The 21152-nt window shown below is 43.3% G+C and overlaps 1 long non-coding RNA gene across 1 annotated transcript in view; it reads left to right on the top strand.

Annotated features, from left to right (window-relative positions):
- The first annotated feature begins 1353 nt into the window (after positions 1 to 1353).
- LOC138526028 (uncharacterized) overlaps positions 1354 to 21152 on the top strand; it is a 134111-nt gene continuing 114312 nt past the window's right edge. Inside the window, exon 1 of the long non-coding RNA XR_011283465.1 lies at positions 1354 to 4313. This is a non-coding gene — a long non-coding RNA (uncharacterized lncRNA). The remainder of the gene's footprint in view (positions 4314 to 21152) is intronic.

Genomic DNA, 21152 nt, shown 5'->3' with positions numbered 1-21152 from the left:
TGTCTTTGTGCCATCTTCCATGAAACAGCATACTACTGTGTTTAATATTGTATTGTATCTAATTGTTTGAATATGGTGAAATGAATACGTTGGGAATGAGAATTTTACATAACTCGTTTTTGTTATTATGAAACAGGCCATATAGACACCTACCTTTTCCACTACCATGCTCTGCTTATTTCACTAATTGCTTATTGGGAAGTCTGCGATTTAACTAGAAAACTAAAAAATAATGTAGGCTTCCAGAGCCATCATTATTTTGTCTGCGCTAGTCCTACTGCATTTTCTCGCCTTATATGTGACTCAGGTCCTGACACATGGTGCGTTTTTAATGGAATTGCACCATTTTAAAATGCACCCTAACGGTGGTCAAAAAATGTCGCGCAAAATGTACCCACTTTGTCAATTTTACCTTCAGAGGAAAAATAATAATTTCGAATGCTTTCCTGTCTGAAATTACATTTTTCGGGTGGCTTGCTTGAAATTTCAGCTGATTACGGCGCTGTGAAACATTTTGGCCCGTCAATTGGCCAAAATGTGCAAAACCACCAGAAAACCTCCTCCTCTACTTAAAAAAAAGGTATTACTGTCCTATACTTTTACTTTAAAAAGAAAACGTTCCGGAATTATTTAGTTTTCAAATAAAAGTGCAGGAAGAACTTGAACGTGTGCACTGCACTGAACATTCCCTTAAACAGCAGGCGTGTTTATTTGGGGGTTTGGGTTGAGCGTGAGGGGCCATGGTGATGGGGTTTCAAGGGAGTGGGGACAGGCCAGCAGAGAAAATAGTTCCTCGATGTTATGTATGTTCTTAACCTCTGTCCTACGTGGCAGTGTTTCACTGAAAGGATATGTTCGACGAGTTTTTCTAAAATAAAAGACGCACGAATACCTGATAATTGTATTGACAGCAACTCTCAGTCTTCATTACCTATCACTTAGAAATACAAAGAATTTTCTTAAGCAGGCGCAAACAATGATTTAGTAACTCAAGTTGGTACAAGTGACGCTTTAATACTAAATGAACTCTAAGGTTAGTTCACTGTGTATAGCTCTAGAGGAGGTAGATTTTTTCGGGGGCGCTTTTATTTCACAAGATGCTTTTAGAAAGAATTCACATAGCAACTTTCAGAGAAAAGCAATGAGCTTTCAGCTTTATTTCCAACGCGAACGTACTGTACGATTATTGGAGATTTGCGATGCAAATAGTAAATATTCAAGGAGACAGCTACGTCTGGAATCACCGCGCGTGCGTGCGTGCTCTTGCGTGGGGGAGCGTCTGTGCGCACGTCAGCTCTGGGTGACCCCTCGCTCGCTCCCCGTTGCCTTGGAAAAGGCACAGGGCCGGAAGTAAGTGTGAGAGAAAAGCTGAAAGCGGACTTTCTCCTGCCCGAGGGAGAAGTTATTGCTTCCAATGGCAAGTTGGTTTTCTGATTTTCCACGGTCCGGCCCGGTATTTAGCACAGAAAGACACTTTAGATGTGCTGACACTGATAATAACCCTAAATATACAGGCAGACAAAGCATGGGTCATGTCTGCCTTGTTGCCGTAGGCAAGTTATAATCGAAGTGCTCTGCTGCCACCATGTTGCGCAGCTTTCCTGCCCACCGCAGTTTGTGACATCTAAATAAAGCACTTTGCAGAGCACGCGGAACGAAAGAGCGTTGCCCACTCCGACGTGTTTACGTCGAAAGCCTAGGCGTGGACCAGAATTCAAGACAGTGGCCACCCGAAGAGTAACAGCAACACTTACGTTGTATTTCTCACATGCAGGATGCAGCTGTTATTTCTTTTTGAAAAACGGAGATTGTTTTTTTTTTAAAAAACGTAGCGTTGTAGATTACATTTCATGGGCTGTCAACATCGTTGAGACTGGTCAAGGAAAATGTGTTGTGCCATGTTATTGGATTTTGTATTTAAAACTGTTTTTTGGCGATATTTGTTATGGTGCGCGCCTACCTCCGAGGAGCAATGGAGAGCTTTTCGGAGAACTTGATTTTACTGTTAGATGAGCTACATCGCAGCTCGACCAGTATGTTTTATGAGGTCAGGTCAGAACTACAGAAACTAGTATGTAATCAGTAGCGGAGGCAGCCTTTGCTGTGGGGGTGGACAATGGGGCACCAGCGGGAGGCTGGGAGGCGAACTGGGCACCAGGGGATGCGACTGTCGTGGTGAGGGGGGCGTGATAGGTATATTAGTACACAGCACAACATGCTTTCATTTTATGAGACATATTTTCAATGTGTGGTAACTGGTAAGTTATCACTAAGGGACCCCCAGGCTCATAACACAAGTGCTATTGAGTTGGGTAACAGAAACATCTGTTATTAGTTCATAAAGACAAATCACTTTGCAGTGTCTGCTAGAAGTGGTCAATACTATTAATAAATGGGTATGATTATCAGAAAAAAATATCAGATTCCTTGGAGACATGGAAATCAAGGTGTTGGTGCAAGGCCTACTCCTGATTTCACTGATAAAAAGAATAACGCCATTGTGCAGGGTAAGGACACTATTAAAACACAAGTGTCTGCCACTTTCTCTGAGATCCAATAGGCTTGCGCGAACTTCGCCTTGTGGCTTGGACGCCGAAACATTCATACTTTGAATGTTCTGACACAATACTCCACGAATACAAGATTTTTTATGGACACGCAAACACATGCACAATTTCGGTAGTAGTGAGGTGGTGGTCACTAGTAAGAAATGCAATTGCAATGAGCAGTGCACAGTGTACCTGTGGTGCACAGTGGCATTTTGGGAAGGTGCTTTGTTTGCGGTTGTATAGTGCAGGATATCATATTGTTGTTGCATCCTCGTTTTCAATGGCTCAATTGTTGCAGACACGTATTTTCTATTCATGCTATGTTAATAAGCTTATGTACTTATCCTATCCACCACCATTGTGGGCTTACTGCACCAGAGCTCGTCTGGATAATGGTGTATTGTGCTCCCATCTGGATATACAGAGACGTAGGTCAGTGGCGGAAGGGAATGGGGAAAAGGTGAGAGGGAGGAGAACGTTGGGGCAAGGATAGAAAAACAGAGGCGAGCATTTGGAAAGATACTAATTTGAGATGAGGGATAGGTCATGTGGTTGTAGTAGTAGCGGTGCATGTGCAGTCATCGACAGCGTATCAGTTGGAATGCTGATTATAAAGAGGGAAAATAGAGCATCACATGATAAACATGATTTTCCATTGATGGAAGCTTCTTGTATTGGGAAGAGAAAACTGGGATGGGAAGAGTCAGAACGTGCTTGTGTGATGCACCAGAGATTTGCTCAGATATACCCTTGAATTGTGGAGACTTGGTTGCCAGTTAACAATTGTAGGTGTCCCCTGACAATCCACATGGAATTATTCTAGGCCTGACAACCCAATTTATACACAACAAAAGAGGTGATGGCTGGAAGGTTTAGAATTAAACTTAATCTCTGGCATTGCCCTTGGCAACCCTTCAGACCATAATTCTTTAGCCTGCCAAGTCAATACAAAAAGGGCAAAGACCATATGCAAATCAGGCTTGGTCCCACCCCAAAAAGGGGCAGTCCAGCTCGAACTAGCAGGTTACATTCCTTCTGCACATGACCACAAGCAACCCCAGACCTGTTTCAGCCGCATTGGGTGTCATCAGCGAGGTGTAGCTGGGGTCTGTAGGTCCTGCAGGCACAGCACCCACACTGGGCAAAGAGAATGCCTGAGTTCCTTAGCTTTCTGTGCAAAGTAGGGAACAAAAAGAAAGCAGGACCCAGCCTTTATCCAGAACTGGACCCATAAAAGAACAGTTACCTAAAGCCAGGAAGAAGACCAGCATAAGCTAGCCTTAGATAAAGAACTCCATGCCCCAGAAGGAAGCAGCCGACCATGCAGCTGCTGCAGCCTGTGCTACACCTATAACAGTAAAAGGAGATCATCAAAGAAGGAATCTGAGCACCACAGACCTTCTTGATTGTGTGGGTACATTTTAGAGTTATCAAAAGGGCACTGAAAGAAAGGTACCAACCCCGCCTCCTCAGCAACTGCACGAGCCAGCAACTTCCACAGGAAATGTATAAACTGCTATCGGCAGACAGAAGCCATACACTCTACCTCGCCGGCCTCAGTGGATTCTCATTGATGTTCAGCAGCTGCAGTCAAAGAGTTATATGAAGACATTTCAGAAGAGGCTGCTCTTGCAGCCTTCCACGAAGGAACATCCATGCAAGGAAGCCCTCCCAGCCATGCTCCATGCCTTCAGCACCTCCTGCCTGGAGTTGCAGCATCCTGCACACCTTTGTCCTGGACACAGCTATTGCGGAGTACTGGCGGTAAGCCTTCTTTTTAAAATTGTTTTGCGGAATTCTAATATCTTTGCTGTTATTTTTCATGTTTATCTTTTATGGCAGACTGCAGCGGTCTTGTAGGTAGGGACACAATTTGAGGTTATTGTATTGGAACATTGTGAGCTAGAACAAACCTTTCTTTGCATTCAAGAACCTTAGGCTGTGTGAGTAAAGTTTACTGAGCTGACTTAACGACTGGGAAAATAGCAAGTGAAGCCTTCTTGGGACGTAAATTAAAAAAAATACATCAGATACTGTGGATGAACTGCCTGGCCTATCATTGCTTTAAATGAATACATAGAGTTAAAAGTTTACAACAAGAGTATTTATGCTGTATGTTTATGGCAGGTGTAGCTATTCAGTATTTATCATTTTATATATTGCATTATTACTCAGAACATGTAAGAGGCTATTTATTGGACACACTGTTACCTAAATGTGCATGCAAACCCATCGTTTGTTCCAGCATTAACATATTTGTTTCCAAATTTAACATTCTCTTCTTGAGAAAAAGTTTAACTTTCAGCCTGGGCCTTGAGACCTTCACTTAATAGATACATATGATAACCTTGCAAGGAACTAGAGCAAGCATTTCATGCACATCCCAAATTTATTTAGTAATGTGAGAAGTGTTATGCCTTCATATTGTACCACCAGAAAGGAATTTTAAAGAACTGTCACTGTGTTCGTGTACTTTTTTTCATGCCAACTGCCATTGCAGTTTGTTCATTATTGTAGTGTTGACTGTTGCTCGTATCTTACATTTTAGAGGTTTGTGAAGTTTGCTTCCCAAAAACCACTCCAGATGGAGACACTTTACTGTCATATGCACTGAGCCCTTGCTTGGTCCTGGGAGGTATAGCACCCACTGGCCCCATAAAATATGCAAAGTTCAAGAACTCAGGAACTTTCTATGAGTGGCGCGACCCATCACTTGTTATCCGTCCACCTCACAAGTTGGCATCCTGTGCTCTATCCCTTCAGGGCACTGTATTCCTTTCCATTACAAGTTCCTTAACGCCCCTGTTCCAGCAACAGAGAGAGTACATTGTAGAGCACCACCACACTGCACAAGTCGTTACACTGTAAAAGAGAACCAAGGGTGTCACTACACATGTTGTTTGTGTAGCAATTTATGCCAAATTAAAGCCACGTCACAATAGTGAAAGTGAAGATCAGGGAGGGAGTATTTGAGGCGACAGCCAAACAATATAAGCTTAGATGGGCTCAGAGGTCTGCACCGAGAGTCCCTGAATGATCTTCAATTCTATAGCAGGGATAAGTAGCTGACCCTGGCAACACTGTTAATATGTAGGTGTCCTACTTAGAACCCCCCCCCCCCCCACCCCTGCTCCTCCTCTCGATTCTGGGCCCTCTACCAGCAGACTTTTGGGGATTCATGGAATGTTGCAGAGACTGGGCTCCTCTTCAGTTATTGCTGGGCTCTCCTGGGAATAATCTGAATATATATATACCACCCTTTCCTCCACCTCCCTGAGCTGTGATTTCCCAGTTTGATTAGCAGGTGGCACTAGGGTGAACCCAGATACCTATGGAAAAACAGCCCAGTCTAGTGGGCAACCTGCTCTTTGTACATTACTGAAATGGGCCAGTAAAATTGCCTGGGGAAGACAGAGAAAGAGGGAGGCTAAAGTACAATGGAGTAGGAGTGGGGCCAAAATCCTCTTGCCAAACTAACTTGGCTGCCATTGGATAGTAGTCTGACCACTTGGTAGTGGTTTGGTGATATGCCACTGGATCACTAGGAATTGAATGTTCTGTGTCCGGTGGGATGTCCAAGTAGGCTGGCAATAGGGCCGGGGCAGGACAGTCTTTAGGCCCAAAGAAGTGAAAAGGGAATGGCAACATAAATGAATGTGCTTCAACACAGATTTACAGGCAAGAGCAATGGTGATCTAGGCAGTGGACACACTTGGAAACCCTTTAAAAACACAGACAACATAGAATCAAAACCTGACAAAGCACAAATGCAACATACCCCAAAGTAAGCACTGTGCAGTAGGAGATATGGGAATTTAGCCAGTACATAGACTTGGAAATCCTTCCAAACTCTTGAAGAACCTAGACGGCATTATATTAAAACCCGTGGAAACACAAGTTAATGTACTGCAGCTTGGACTCCCAGCATAGGAACCTTCCACTGCAAGAGGGAGATGTTATGATCTGTTATTTGGCATCTGAAAAGCATTTGACTGCCAAGGCTAATGGGCTCAATTTATGATAAAGTGCACATTTATCCTGCAGCAGAGGCACACTGAGAAGAACACTGCACAAGCCTGTGTGCATATTAAAAAAATTCACGCTCTGCGTATTCATGGAATTGTTTGCACAAAATAACCGTACACGCAAGTCGCGACCGGAATGGCCCTGACACACCCCCACGCAAAGCAAAAACAGCCAGAACAGCCACCTTTGCGTTCTCCCCGGGTACAAATAGATGCACCCTTCAAATAGTGCGTGGGGTCCCCTGCAAAAAGGCCTTCATCTATGGACCTTGCGCGGGGTCCCCCGTAACTGTTACCAGCACCCCGACAACATGCATACAATTTAACGTAACTTGAGTAAAACTCTCAAAATTTGTGTGCAAACCCCCGTAAACCGTTCCTGCACCCCTCTACAACGTGTACGTGCACCCCTAAGTTAGATCGGAACCCCGGCTTCGTATAGGCACCCCAAAATCCGACACCCAATCTCACTTCTGCATGATGAATCCTATGCGCAAGTATCTCTATGCCTGCCTTCGGGTTTGCGGATAGGATGAGGGCTTTGCATGGCCATTTCCACACCGAGAGGTTGCACGGTTGGATCCATGAATATGCATCATTCCACACAATAGTGGGCATGTGATGGACTGCTTGTGGGCCGTCCCTCGTAATACCCACATTTTCCCTTGTTCCTCATTTTCTGAATTCCGCCCCCTTCCCTGCCCTCTGCGTAAGCCCAGCCCATGCTATGGGAGGTGTCTCCCAAAAAGTACTCAGCCGCTCGCAGAGATGTGCCGAGCTTGCGCAAAGTCCACGCAAAGTACGGAAAAGTGCCACACATTTGATTCCATGAATTGACAAACAGGATTTTCCGCACATATAATTCCATGAATCGGGACCACAGCCTCGAAATGCTGACATAGTCTGGACTGACATTGCATTACACAATCAAACAGTGCACAGTATGAGTGAGGATTGGCAAATGAGCATGGCCCACCCACTTTTTCCAGTAGCCCTGCGGTTAAGAAAGATGATGCGTGGTCAGGTCATATTGCGCTTAGTGATATTAGTACACTTTACTGATGCTTCTGGTTCTGCAAAAAGAGAAATGAGAGGACTGGGAGGACACATACTTCTGTGTTTGGTGAACAGAGAAAGCAGACTTCGGTTTACATTTTATGCAAACTTGTTAATGTTAATTGCCCCTGAAAACAGTTTTCTATGATAACATGGTGTGGGCCCCTTGAAGCTGGACCTGAAAACGTGTGGGAGTTTTACCACTGCCACATTACTTACATTTTTCCTTCTGAACATTCAAAATGGGAGAGCAATGGTGACGAAATAAGCATATTTTATTCAGTTACTCTTGAATCACGTCCAATATCCAACACTGCAAAATGGCAATGGAGGATCGTATTAAATTCCAAATAGGTTACATCTTTGAATTTGAATTATGAAGCATATACTTGTAAAAATGATTCCCGTACAGCGATTGCTTGCATACAAATGTACAAGCAAACATAACTGCTTGAACACGGTTTAAATAGTCCACTTGCATAGAGTACCATGGAGGAACATAGTCTGAAGACAAAGGCCTTGCCTACTGCATAACAGAAGGACACCATCTAGTTTTATACTTAGTTGTGGCTCACAGGGAGGAGAACTGACACTCGTGCCCCCACCACTTTATAAAAACCTGTATATAGGACAAGAGCGTGGCTGCTAGGGTGCATGTTTTACATACTGCGGGAGGGAGTGGGGTTGGGGAGGTGTTGGCCCTGCTACCCTAATCCCAGTGTCCCCCTGCTTCCCCCCAGTGATTGGATTAGTCGAGGCCTGTTCCCAGAAAGCCGAGGCCTCTCACACATTTTGCACCGAGTTGCTGGCAGAATGTGCCCGGCTTTCTGAATGGACAAGCATCCCTCAGCAGAGGCCCTTGTGAGACAATGTATCAGAAAGCGAGTGACACATCTGATCAAAAAGCCTCTGAAGTTGCAGCCTTTTGTGCTCACACGTTTGAAATATCCCCATTCTCATGCAAATGCTGATTTTCGCCCCAAATTGCCTCAAAATCATTCTTCCTGCAGAAAAAGGGAATAGGAAATAAACTGAATTTGCAGCATCCCTTTTGTGTAAGGTGGATGTTCAGTCCTGCTGGCTAAATATGTCTTAAACTCATATCCAGTTTCAGAGAAGCAGCACATTATGTTACACATCAGAAGCATTGGAAGTGTTTTATCTACGAGATGGAAGAGCTCATCACATTCTCGTACACACGTATCTACATACACACAGGCACATGTACACACACGCTATATATGTATATACAACAATAATGACTTTCAAATGTGAATCTTGATTATGTATTTACACACATACGTGTCTAGTGGACCCAACATTTAGACTGTACATTTTGTTACTCTAATTAAGGTGCCAGTTGGTAATTTTTTCATTTTATTTGGATAAACTTTCTTTCAGTTAACTCTGAACTGAATGAGAATCTACGTGTTTAATTAAGGCTGTAATATGGTTCACCCTGGTGTCGACCCATTTCCATAGATTCCCTAAATCTCAACTATATATAACATTAATACAAGTTGTAAAACATCGAATTTATTTAGTGCCCTGGTCCCTTTCTCTATAGTTTACCCCATGTCGCTCTATAACTCACAACCTGACATGTCATAACATCTGCACCATTGTCAATCTAGCTATCTGTATTTACCCATCTAGCCATACATCTGTCTTTATAAACAGGGTATTTATGCAGTCTACACATCTTTAAACAGATATGTAGTTTTGGATTCCTTCTAACCCTTGACATTTTCAAATATTAGCCATGCACGTTTTTGTTTAGGGAGGTCATGTCCCCTACTGTCTGAAATAGGAAAGAAAACTGGACGAGGCACATAGTAGAATGAAGTGGGACGAGCCGACAAGGGAAGGATTTAAACAAGTGATGAAAGAAAGAGAAACCCAGCAAAATAAAAAGAAACTGACAAAATAAGTTGCCATCGTGTGCTTTCAGTGGCAGTTCATTTGAAGGCCTTGGTCTTTGTCGGGCTGAATGAGGCCTACTGTACACTTCTGCCTGTACATCTGAAGGAAGGGGTTCCTGCCAAAACACACAGCGTCTGGGATTAACAGGGCTGAAACCCACCACCAAGTTCTTAACGCCCTCCCACAATCATTAGACTAAATCCGCCGTCATCCTGGATTCATTTTCCCTTATTCATCTGTCCAACTAATTCCTGCTGCATTCAGCGGCCTTACATCTTAATCTTTTCTGTTACATCGAGAATACGCCATGAAAAGCTGCATTTTCTGGGTACATGCACACATTGGGAGGGGATGAACCATATGCGAAGTGACATACAATGCTGAAAGGCGGCTGAATGGTGTCCAGTGCTAAAAACAGTGCAGGTCTAGGAACAAAAAGCTGGCGAACAAGAGCCCAGTGCTGGGCTGGCCTCGCTTCAACACCGGGGGATTCGCCACTGAAACATGGGTATAATTTCACTGTTTTCACTCACACAAGCTGTGGGAAAGGAGTCACCATCTGATGTTTGATTGTGCGGGATATGTTTTTGGCAGTGGCCTTGTATTCCACATTGAAGAAAGAAAAAAAGGGAGGCTGGAGCGACATGGGCCGCATTGAAATCGGCGCCTGGCAGGGAGGTATTACTCCAGGAGCGCATGGTTGCTTTGCCACCCAAAGTGAAAGGAATGTAGCTGCTGCAGATTGGCTATAATCAGCCTTAGGGTGGGTTGGATTTCACACAGCCTGCAAATCCACAGCGATACATCGAGACCGAGCACTGGTTTCATTTAATTGCCAATGATGGGGGATTTTTAGCTTTGACTGCTTTCACAGCTTATCACGATAAAACAATTGAAAGCAACCGACCCTCTCTGAGAATGCTGCAAGCTATACTCCCTGAACTAATGAGGGTGGCCTACCTCCCCCCTGTCACCCACCACCCTCCTGACAGCCAGGTCCCTTCCCTGCTGGCTAAGAAAAAACATCCTCCGCTCAACCCCAGATCTTCCATGTTGGCACGATTTGCGCCTTTTGGCATTGGCATGTAGAGTTGTTACTGTGACACTGGTGCACCAGCACGTCTCAATGTTTTGGAGAGGGGGTGGCAGGAGTGGAACCATCCCTCCCTGGGCACCGGGGGCTGATGCAAATATGCCATGCATATCATAGACAATACTGCAAATACTCGCTTCTATAACGACTTAAGGCTAGGAATTTGTGTACCAGCCAGCCCATATTCCAGAATTATTTTTATTTATGTTTTTATTGGTGTTTTGTGAGTGCCATCTGCTAATGCAGTGGCTTGGTAGTGACCCAAAGGAGATGGTAGGGGGCAGTGGAGGTTGCTTTAATCGTGCGATCTCTAATTCACAGTAACTTTCTACCCACCACAAACCAGGCGCGCACAATTTTCCTTTATTTGATAAAGTTCTTTTTATGAATCTGGGAACAACAATGTAACAGTATTCATTCACTACAGCCTCCCTCCACTTTCGGGAGAAGTGACACACAGGGTTGCACAGAAGGTCTATTTTATTTTAAAAAATCAAAATGATTTAATTAATTTAAAGATAAACAAGTAACGCATCCATGAAATTCCTGTGCCAGTTATTGTAATTTGACATTTATATAGCACTCTATATATCATTGGTATGACCTCAAAGCGCTTGTGGGTTGAACGCCCTCGGGGACTTCAGTCCATGTCCGTCGAGAGAGTAGGGTAGAGTACAGTGCTTGGGTGCACTCAGTATGTGTGCTGCCAGTGTGCTTGGCGTGGTGGAGGTATCATCCTAACATTAGGTGTGGTGGTAGTGAGAGATCAGTCAAATGTGTGCAGTCCGGTGATTGGTCACTGCATTCTGGTGGCATTAGCCCTGTGTAGGAAAGTTATGTGTGCAGCTAGGTGATTTTTGTGGGGTATAGCTGCGTCCTAGCAGGTTGTTGAGGTGTTCATGACGAATTGAACGTAAGTGTGCAGCTAGGCCGAAATTGATCAAGGGGTACAGCTGCATTCTATTGTTTGTTGGTGGAAAGTGGAAAGTGAGCATGGCGGTAGGAGAGGTGAGTGTCTGGGTGGGTGGTGTACTTTTGGAGCTCACTGGTCTTGGTTACTTCTGAGTCAGGATGAGATGGCAGAGATTGTTCCCATGATTAGTGGTAAAGGTACTCGGGGGGCGGTTTCACATGGTGGGCCATAGTTTGATTTGTATGGTCGGAAGGTCATTATTCTCAGGCTCAGCAAGTGCCATTGATGAAAAATGATCAATACACTAGTCACTTCAGTTTTCAATGCTACGGTTATAGAAATAGAAACTTTTCTTTAACTCACACATCAGGTATCTATGCATTTAATTCACCCTGAGTGTTCATGCACAATGGATAAAAAAAATGAGAGTCCAAGATGAATTTTTCACTTGTTAAAAAGCAAATGAATTCAAAACATTCATACTTACCTATTTCGTTCTACTTCCCGTGTACTGAAAATAGATACCATCCTCCTTACTCAATAGACAGATCAGAATTTCAGCAGCATTCCTGAAAACTCGATGGCAACAAGCTACTGGGTCTTCTTGCATGTACATTGCTTGTAGAAAGGAAAATGTATGTTCAACCTGTATGTGGGCTAAATTCCCTGCAATGGAGTTTCTATTATATTACTGTGTAAAAGTCTACCTTTCTCACTTGCAATGGGCAACTTAAGGAGGTAGAATGGGTATTGAATAATCACCTTTTCCCTTTGTCTTGAGGAATTCAGCACTATTAATAAGATTCTGCTTGAAGGTGCACCCTACAAGTGACTTCCATTACTTTATTTTTCTAGATAAGCATGCTGTGAGATGTCTCATACTCTTCTGTGCTGGTGCAATGCACAGAGAAGGAGTCAGGGGGTTCGCACTGTATACAGACCATAAGTGCTATTTGATTAAGTCTATAATTCCAGAAGCACATACACTTTGAAATGGTACCCAGTCATTTTACCGAACACAAAACAGAGTGGTACATTTCATTAAAGTCCATAATAAGCATAAGACCCTCAACGCAGCCAGATCCTTCTCATCTAAAATTAACTGGCAAACAAGTCAACTCCCTAGCCTCTTCCACAGCATATACTTGCAAACTCATTAGAGCCAGGAAGCAATTCCTCTCTACAGACAGCTGCATCACGCTTGCCAGAGCCCTTATTCTGTCCAAACTGGACTACTGTAATGGTCTTTACATTGGGGCTAACAAACAGACTATCCAAAAAATCCAGGTCCTACAGAATACTGCCTTGAGAGCCGCGCTTAAGATCAACAGGAAAGAGCATATCTCCTCTATAAGAAGAGAATATAAATGGCTATCCACTCAGGACAAAATCCAACTTAAAATTTCCTCCCTTACTCACAAGTGCCTCAATAACATGGCACCACCCTACCTCATGGACAGGCTACACTTAAGAACTTCACTTAGACCAACAAGAATGGTCAATGCAAATTGCCTCTATGTCCCTCGCTTTAAACATGCCACTATTGGAGGACATAGCTTCGCAGTCAAAGCAGCACAGCTTTGGAACTCCCTACCACATGACATAAGAGAACCCCAGCCCTTTGCGAAATTTAGGCAGAATTTGACCAAGTGGCTGAGAGCTAATGACATCTAACTAATCCGACCTGCTTGACCTGACTGTCCCTACTAGCTTTCCACCTGCATGCCCCAGTTTTGATACCACTTTCTGTATTTTACTCCATTGTATATTACTGTACCTATTCCACTGTATATCACCTCCACATTGTGAATATTCCTGTACCTTGATCACCTCCTGTCTCGACCTTGCTCCAGCCCTGCTCATTCTTGCTTATTGTATACTGCATTATGACCATGCACATGTACCTGTATATATTTTATTTATGGCAGAATGTATTATGTTTATGTAATTGTAACTGTAACAAAGCTGAGAATATTCTTGTCTTGTGCGCCCTGATGCTCCAGGGCCTGGCGCGCCCTACAAATAATAAACTAAACTAAACTAAACTGTTTTACAATTGTCCATGCCATCATTGGGTCCAATATTGATTATTGCAATGTCCTATTCTCAGGCACCTCTTCCGAAAATATCCAGAAACTACAAGTCATACAAAATAATGCCCTGAGAGCAGCCCTCCCATTTCCCGAAAAGAGAACACATCTCTAAAGCTAGAAGAGAAGCACACTGACTTCCCCATACAGGAGCGCATCACCTTAAAAACACTCTCTATCACCCACAAGTGCCTCTCCAAGACATCGCCCCATACCTCACCCAAAGAATCACCAAAGCTCAGTCCTCAAGACCCACAAGGACCCTTACACTGATTGACTAGTCGTGGCCAAAATAAAGAGATGCAAAGCCTGAGGCTCAAGCTTCCCCTACCTAGCAGCCATACTCTGGAACGACCCCACCACCCCCAACTCTGAAGGCCGAGAAATCCTACTGGATCTTTTGTAAAGTTCTCAAAACTCTGCTCTTCTCCTAACCCACAACCACACCTGCACACCATGCCAGTGCCTCTTACGGAACACTTTATTGCCACCACGTTGTACTACCAACAGCTATGACAATACCCCACTTGTATGTAATTCTGCAATCCACGCCCGGTGACAAATAATATCACAACTGTATCATCACAAATGTTTTCTGCTTGCCTTGTAAACTGAAACAGCGCCTCAATACCTCTGTGCTGCATGTGCGCTTTACAAATGAAAAATACCGAAAAACACCAAAAACATTAATTTAATATATATGGGGTAGGGCGGCAAGGGGTTAAAATGAGTCGGGATGGGTTTGGAGGGGTGTTATTAGGCTAGAAAAATGAGGGGCTGGGGGGGCACTAATAAAAAAAAGAAATTGGTGTTTTTCGGTCGCAATGAAATGTACCACTCTGAAATTTGGGTCGGTAAAATCACATATCAGACTTTGAAATATGTACTTATTTCCCAGGATGTATAATCAATTTAAATAACCCCCCCAATCAGTACATACAAACAACAGGAGCAAGTACTTAATCTAATTCCCCCCTCTCACCCTCCTCTCATCCTCTCCCCCCGCCAGTCTTCCCCTCTCAACCTCTGCCCGCAATCTTGGTCTCCGCCTAGACTCTAACTTCTCATTCTCTCACCACATCTCCCTTACCTCACGTGCCTGTCGCTATCACCTCTTCAATTTTCACAAAATCCGATCCCCTCTCGCCTTCCATGCTACAAAACTCTTAATCTCATCCCTTATCTTTTCCCGCCTATTCTACTGTTCTGCTCTACTCTTTGGCCTTCCTGCCTCTTGTCTTGCCCCCCTCAAATCCCTCTATCACTCTGCCATCCGTACTCTTTGCCTCCTGTCTCCTTATGATTCCATCTCCTCTTCGCTTTCTTCTCTCGGTTGGCTCCCCTTTCACTCACAACTTAAATTCAACTTCCTCTGCCTCGATTTTAAATCACTTCATGACCTTGCCCCTCCCTACCTATCTTCCCTCCTCTATTTCTACACCCCTTCTCGCCCCCTGCGTTCTGCTGATCTCTTCCTCCTAACTGTCCCACCTTCTCCTTGCGCCCCTTTCCACTTCCGATCTTTTCAGCTCCTTGCCCCTCTACACTGGAACTCTCTACCTCTCCTTATCCATTCCATTTCTTCTTACTTCTCCTTCCGCTCCTCCTTAAAATCTCACCTTCTTCATCCTCTCTCTTGACAGCTTTTTATACTTACGCTATTTTTATCTTGTTCCTAGTTCTCTGCCAATTGTTATTTATACTGTTATCGATTATTTGACTCATGTTCAGTACTCATGCTTCTAATGTATTCCTGATGTTGTAATGTAAAGCGCTTTAGTGTAAGGCGCTATATAAAATTAATACATACAAATACAAATAGTATAGCTCCCCTCACCATTACTTCCCCTTTAGATCATACTCAAATGTGAATTTCTTGTGGGCACCCTCTTAAGGACTGGTTCAATTCTCCCCCTCTAGGAACAGGTGGGCATTAGTCTGCAAAATGGGATCAGCTCTCCTTCCCAACCTGTCTGCTATCTCTTTCACTGAAGTAGACCTGGGACTTTACTCCTGGCAGGCCTCATTGACTGTGCTCTCTTAATAATCCAAAATGGGTGCAAAAGGAGAGCAATCTATTGCATCTCCTTCCTGTTGTTACCAATTCTCCTTTCTCTCCTTCTTCCTCTCCACTAGTCAGTGAGTGAGGGAGTGAGTGTGTCCACAATCTATGGGTTCCACCTTGCATATAACAGAAACCATGTTCCATGTGATTACAACGAAAACAGGAATAACGAAAACGTTTTTTACGACTCTAAAATAACAAAAAATACTGAATTTTGTTTGTTTTTTTACTGTGGGGGTCCCCCTAAGCCCCTTATTTTCTTAGGTCTATAACCCCACTGCAAACTCCTCCCGACCCGTTTTATTCCTATAGCCCACCCCCATATATATTATATATTTTAAATTAAAAAACGTCCTATTTTTTGTTATATTAGGGTCATTTCAAAAGTTGTTTGTTAAATCACTGTATACCCAGAAACCACTCCCTTGTCTAATGTAATTGGTCAATCTATGCGATTGAACAGTGTTCTAAAGGTGATATCACATTAGACCTACCCCTTTGTGTGCGGTCATTGGGCATATTATGAAAGGGACAGTCTAATGGGAGTAACTTCTATACTCAGCTTCCCTCCCATTTGATGTGATGTCATGTTAGAGATTTCTTGCATTAAACATTGTACTTTCTGAAATTGTATATTCCACACATTTGACCATTCACTAATCGGTTCACCAGAGTTTTCTCTATGGTGCAAATTTAATAATGCAATTTTCATCTCAATACCACTTAGGGTTAATGACTCAGATATATTTTTATTTAACTTACTTATACCTTTATGCACACATTACTTTTCCATCTCAAAGTAACAGGATTGCCAGTATTAACGCTAGGATATGCAAATCCGTGGTGTGCACCGTTTATGCGCAGCAAAATACAAATTCGCCTAATATGCATTATGAAAATGACATCAGAACAATTTGGTTTTTGGTCCCTCTAATAGATATTTTCAAGCTAAATATTTTTTTTTAAATAGCTCTCTATGACTTTTTGTTTCAAAGTTCTCACCAGATATATGAATCCAATATGTTTTCCCCAATGCATTTTTTCTTTATACAATATGTCATGGCAGTCTTTGGTTTTTCTGCCTGGAAACCAACATATCTGGTGTCTATGCTGTTAACTCAGAGCTGGAGTATTTATGACTCAGAGGCCTGGCACCATGGTAATGTTTTTTTGCCGCTGGGGCTGTTTATGACTTTAGTCCCATCCCATTGGAGTGGTCTCAGGGCCCTGGCTGGTCTTAGATAAGAGATTGTCTTCCTAGGTGCCATATTCCTTCCTTCAGGAAAGGCCTCAGTGATTGCAATATCATATTGGATGAGGAAGAATGACTCACCAACCTGAATTCCTTGTAATTTTAAGGTTTTAAGGCCAAGCACATAGCCAGATGCATGCTGCAAAGTCAACGCTTGGACTTAATTGCAGGGTCTGCCTTCCTGGACCTAGTTCCAGTGACCGTCATTATCTTCACTGCTCACCTTCAAAGGGGTTTAATTTCCTTGAGAAGGCGTGGCATCTCTTTTCCCATCGTGTTGCTGGGGGTTTGTGGGAAGGAAGAATACCATCTGGCAGTTCAATCCTTTAGCTTATGCTTCATTCAGGTTGTTTAAATTCACAAATTGTCAATATGGTAGACATCACTAAGACCTGAAATATGACATGAAGCTGCTAGGTCATGGCAGACTGACTTAGGAGAGAAACAGCCTTCCCGACTTTTCTCACACACACATACATCTACAGGGCAAGTCCAAGGCTTATGTAGGGCTAATGGCTTGTTTACACAATTCCCACATAATTCGCACACCTGGTATGCAGCACTACACTCCTCAGGATAGTCACTTAGAACCCCTTTTAACGTCCCATCATAATTAATCACAGCATCCCTGGGCCCACCTACCCTCCCCCTCACCTCAGATAGTCTACAGGCACTTAGAGGTCATGTATAGGATTGCACATGGAGAGAACTAATGCCGAAAAAGGTCTACCCTGACACTAACCTCAGATTGCAAGCTGACGGGTGTTGCTACCCAGTATCCCCAATAAACATTCTGATCAGACAATCGTCATTGGCACCCTTAGTGCCTAGGTGATGCTCCACTGGCGACTTGTAGCCTCGGGAGCCCAGTGAGTCCTCCCCATGATGAACTCCATTGCCCTTTTGGGGCTCTCTGAAATTTGTGAAATCTTAGTTTTGCAGGTCCGGAAATGCAGGTGCAGGAGGGTGAGCATTCCAGAACAACATGCCCCAGACTTCCTTGATGGCTAAACGGAGGTTGCAGACTTGGATACCACTGCCTGAGTCAACAATGTAGTTCTTTGTCCCACATTACCTCAATGTCCCTGGGTACCCAGAGCATCTTGCATTCTGGCCTATATGCATCAATAGTGTCATAGGAAAACTACAAAGAAAAGTAAAGGAAAAGGTATCACACACCATCCTTCCTTGAGAAACACAAAATAATTGCTAAACCTATACATTTCCCGGGAGTAAGAAAAGGAAGAAGGATGTAAATACACTACTGCAATTCAGAGTTATAGCAAATCAAAATTCATACTGAATATGGTTTCACAGAGAAACAAAATCCCTGGCATAACGATCATTGATCAATGTGAAGACTTTGAAATGGAGGGAGAAAGTTTGCCAGTTGTGTTGTTGGGCAAGACATTGTTTCTATGTAGAAGGGCAATTACTGTTATCCCTCCGGGAACTTGGGTTAAAGTGTATATGTAAACAAAATGTTTTCCATCCAGGCAATCATACATTCCACCAAATTTACAAAATTAGATTTTCATTTTGTTCAAAGGTATTTTAAAATCAATGAAAAATTGTAAAATTACATTCTTCCAATCCTATACACTTCATTCCTAGAATAAATAAAATAAATACAATCATTTCTTGAGGTATCAAAATCCCTATCTAAAGTAATGTATATATATCCTTCACCTACATGTGTAAACATGGAAATTCAGAACAGAAAAGTGATATAAGTAAGGTTTTGAATTAATCTAACTCACTTGCATTGCTCATTCGAAAACATGCAAATTCACCAAATTCACAACCACATATCATTTTCAATGTCATTTGATTAAATAATAAACCAGCAATTCATTTGGAAAGTATGTCAATAATTGTGCCTATTTTGTCTCAAACAATTACTTCAGATGTGGGACTAAATTAGTTAGATCACCTTCAAATAATATGCGGTTGAGATGCTTTGGTGTCCTAGTACAATGCTGTGCATTTATTGGGACCATAAATATTAAGAAGAGTAATTTTCTCTGCCGTTGTATGCCATTGTATGCTGTTGAATGTGAGGCATTCGCACTCGCTTTGTTTTAATTCATCCAAAAAAGGATATCTTGTTTTAACCACCCCTTCTACGCTTTCCACCTCAGCATGTTCTCTTTTCCCCTAGCTTTCTTCTTTATTCTTTTGCATGTATTATTGGTATTATTCGAGAATCTTCTTTGCTCCTATCTTCTCATATTACTTCTTTGGCTCATACTTGTACATTTCAACTCTTTAATACACTCCTTTCTTACTTTTTAAGATACCAAGATCCATACTCACCCCCAAAACATGAGTTTATGTTAGAAATAGAGTGCTGATGAAAAGGAAACCATATCAGGAACAATGAGATAAGACGGCAGTGGACAGTCCTGGGAGGGCATCTTGCTTTTCAAGAGCAAGCAAAGTCCTTCTTGTGTTTCTTTAGTAGCCCATCATCAGCCTTCACTGCACCTGATCATGTGTCACCTTCTCAAAGTGTCCAGGTTCTGGAGGTAAGCTTGTGGCTACCTCCTGCCTTTTCCTGTGCTAAACAGTCAGTAGATTTCTATGATCTGACACCCTTATTAAAGGTCTCCATTGGTTGCGAGTTCAGGTTCCGTGCTGCTTCTCAGTGCCAACGCCCATACTGCGTGTCATGATATAGCGCATGCTATAATAGAGGCCTCTAAATCATAGTTGTGTCTCTAAAGGTCCACTCCATGGTCCTCCCCTATTCTGATAGGGCCACCACATCTCCTACTTCTACAGTTCCAGTCCCACACTCCTCCCCTTCACACTTTGTGCTCCTTTGATTCACTCCCTCCCTAACCATCTCCTACTAGCCTACCATTATGGAGCATACCTTGAGTTTCTCAGAAACAGAAATCAATTATATCATCCATGGCCCATCCATGTTCAACATGGAAGGGGCCCAACAGCACCTACCATCGACAGCAACAGGCGAAGACCTTCTGAACCTTAAGAAATGCGGCTTCAGGACGGAGGTGCACGGACACTTCCTCAGAGAATATCTTCGCGTGAACATGATTCCCCTTGGTCTCATAATACGGAACGAGCCAGCACTATTTTTAGAGGATCAAGAATACCTTGATGGCTTTAGCAAAATAGCAACGAAATGCAGCCGAGACCTCATGGCTCTCACAATCACCACTGCACAAAGAATACATTCGCATATTCTCAATGATCTCAAGACAGAAGAGACTAAATTTCTATCGAATGAAACCTTAACCAACGCACGCGAGAAACTGAAAGATATCGACAAAGACCTTGACACCTTCATGGCAACAACCTTAGAAAAAAAGCATAAAAAACTTGTGAAGGACATCAAGAATTTCAAGATAGAGCATATCTACCCTTACCTCGCTGCATATTATAAAGATATCAAGGACAAAGAACGCATGGCCAAACAAGGTGGGGCCTCAAGAAATAGAAGCAGAGGCGTTTCCTTCTCTGATACTTCAAGCTCTGACTCCTCGACAGGGGATCAACCACAGACAAGAGGACGCCTGGCCAACTTTGGCCAAAACCAGCCATTTTTACAACCTCCCAACATGCCTTTTTTAGGCCAGGGGGGCCCCAGAGGAGGGTACTGGGGTCCACCCCATCCTCCTCAATTTCCCTTCTACAACTTCCCCCAATGGGGTTACCTGAACCAACGCCGCAGGAGCAACCGGAGGCGCTAATAATGACTCCCATTTTTAATCTCTCCGGCACCCCAATATCTAAAGATGAAAACTCACTATTAGCAAAAGGATTATCCTTCGTGCCTACCAATCATACTGACTGGTTCAAACTGGACCTGGAACTCACCAGCTTTTTTCGTAATATCAGAAGAGAGGTTTATTTCCTCGACAAAGACGTCCCGCCGGGACCCGAGGACACCGGCCTGAGACCGAAATCAGATTTCCAGCCAAGAGACTCTGAGACTCCTGCTTCCATCCTATCATTCGAGAAATGCATCCGGCAAGAAATTGGGAAATTGCAGCCCATCGCGGAACAACACAGACAGAACCTGACCTCAGGAGAAAGAAAAGCCCTCGCCACTCTAGGTGCTAGTAATACTCTCGTGATCAAACCAGCCGACAAGGGTGGTGGCATCGTGATACAGAGCAACACCCAGTACAATATCATGGTGATGTCACTCCTCGAA

Source organism: Ambystoma mexicanum, chromosome 7p (assembly GCF_040938575.1).
Source record: "Ambystoma mexicanum isolate Mex_15411 chromosome 7p, UKY_AmexF1_1, whole genome shotgun sequence".
Lineage (NCBI taxonomy): Eukaryota > Metazoa > Chordata > Amphibia > Caudata > Ambystomatidae > Ambystoma > Ambystoma mexicanum.
This window is presented reverse-complemented; position numbering and strand designations above follow the sequence as displayed.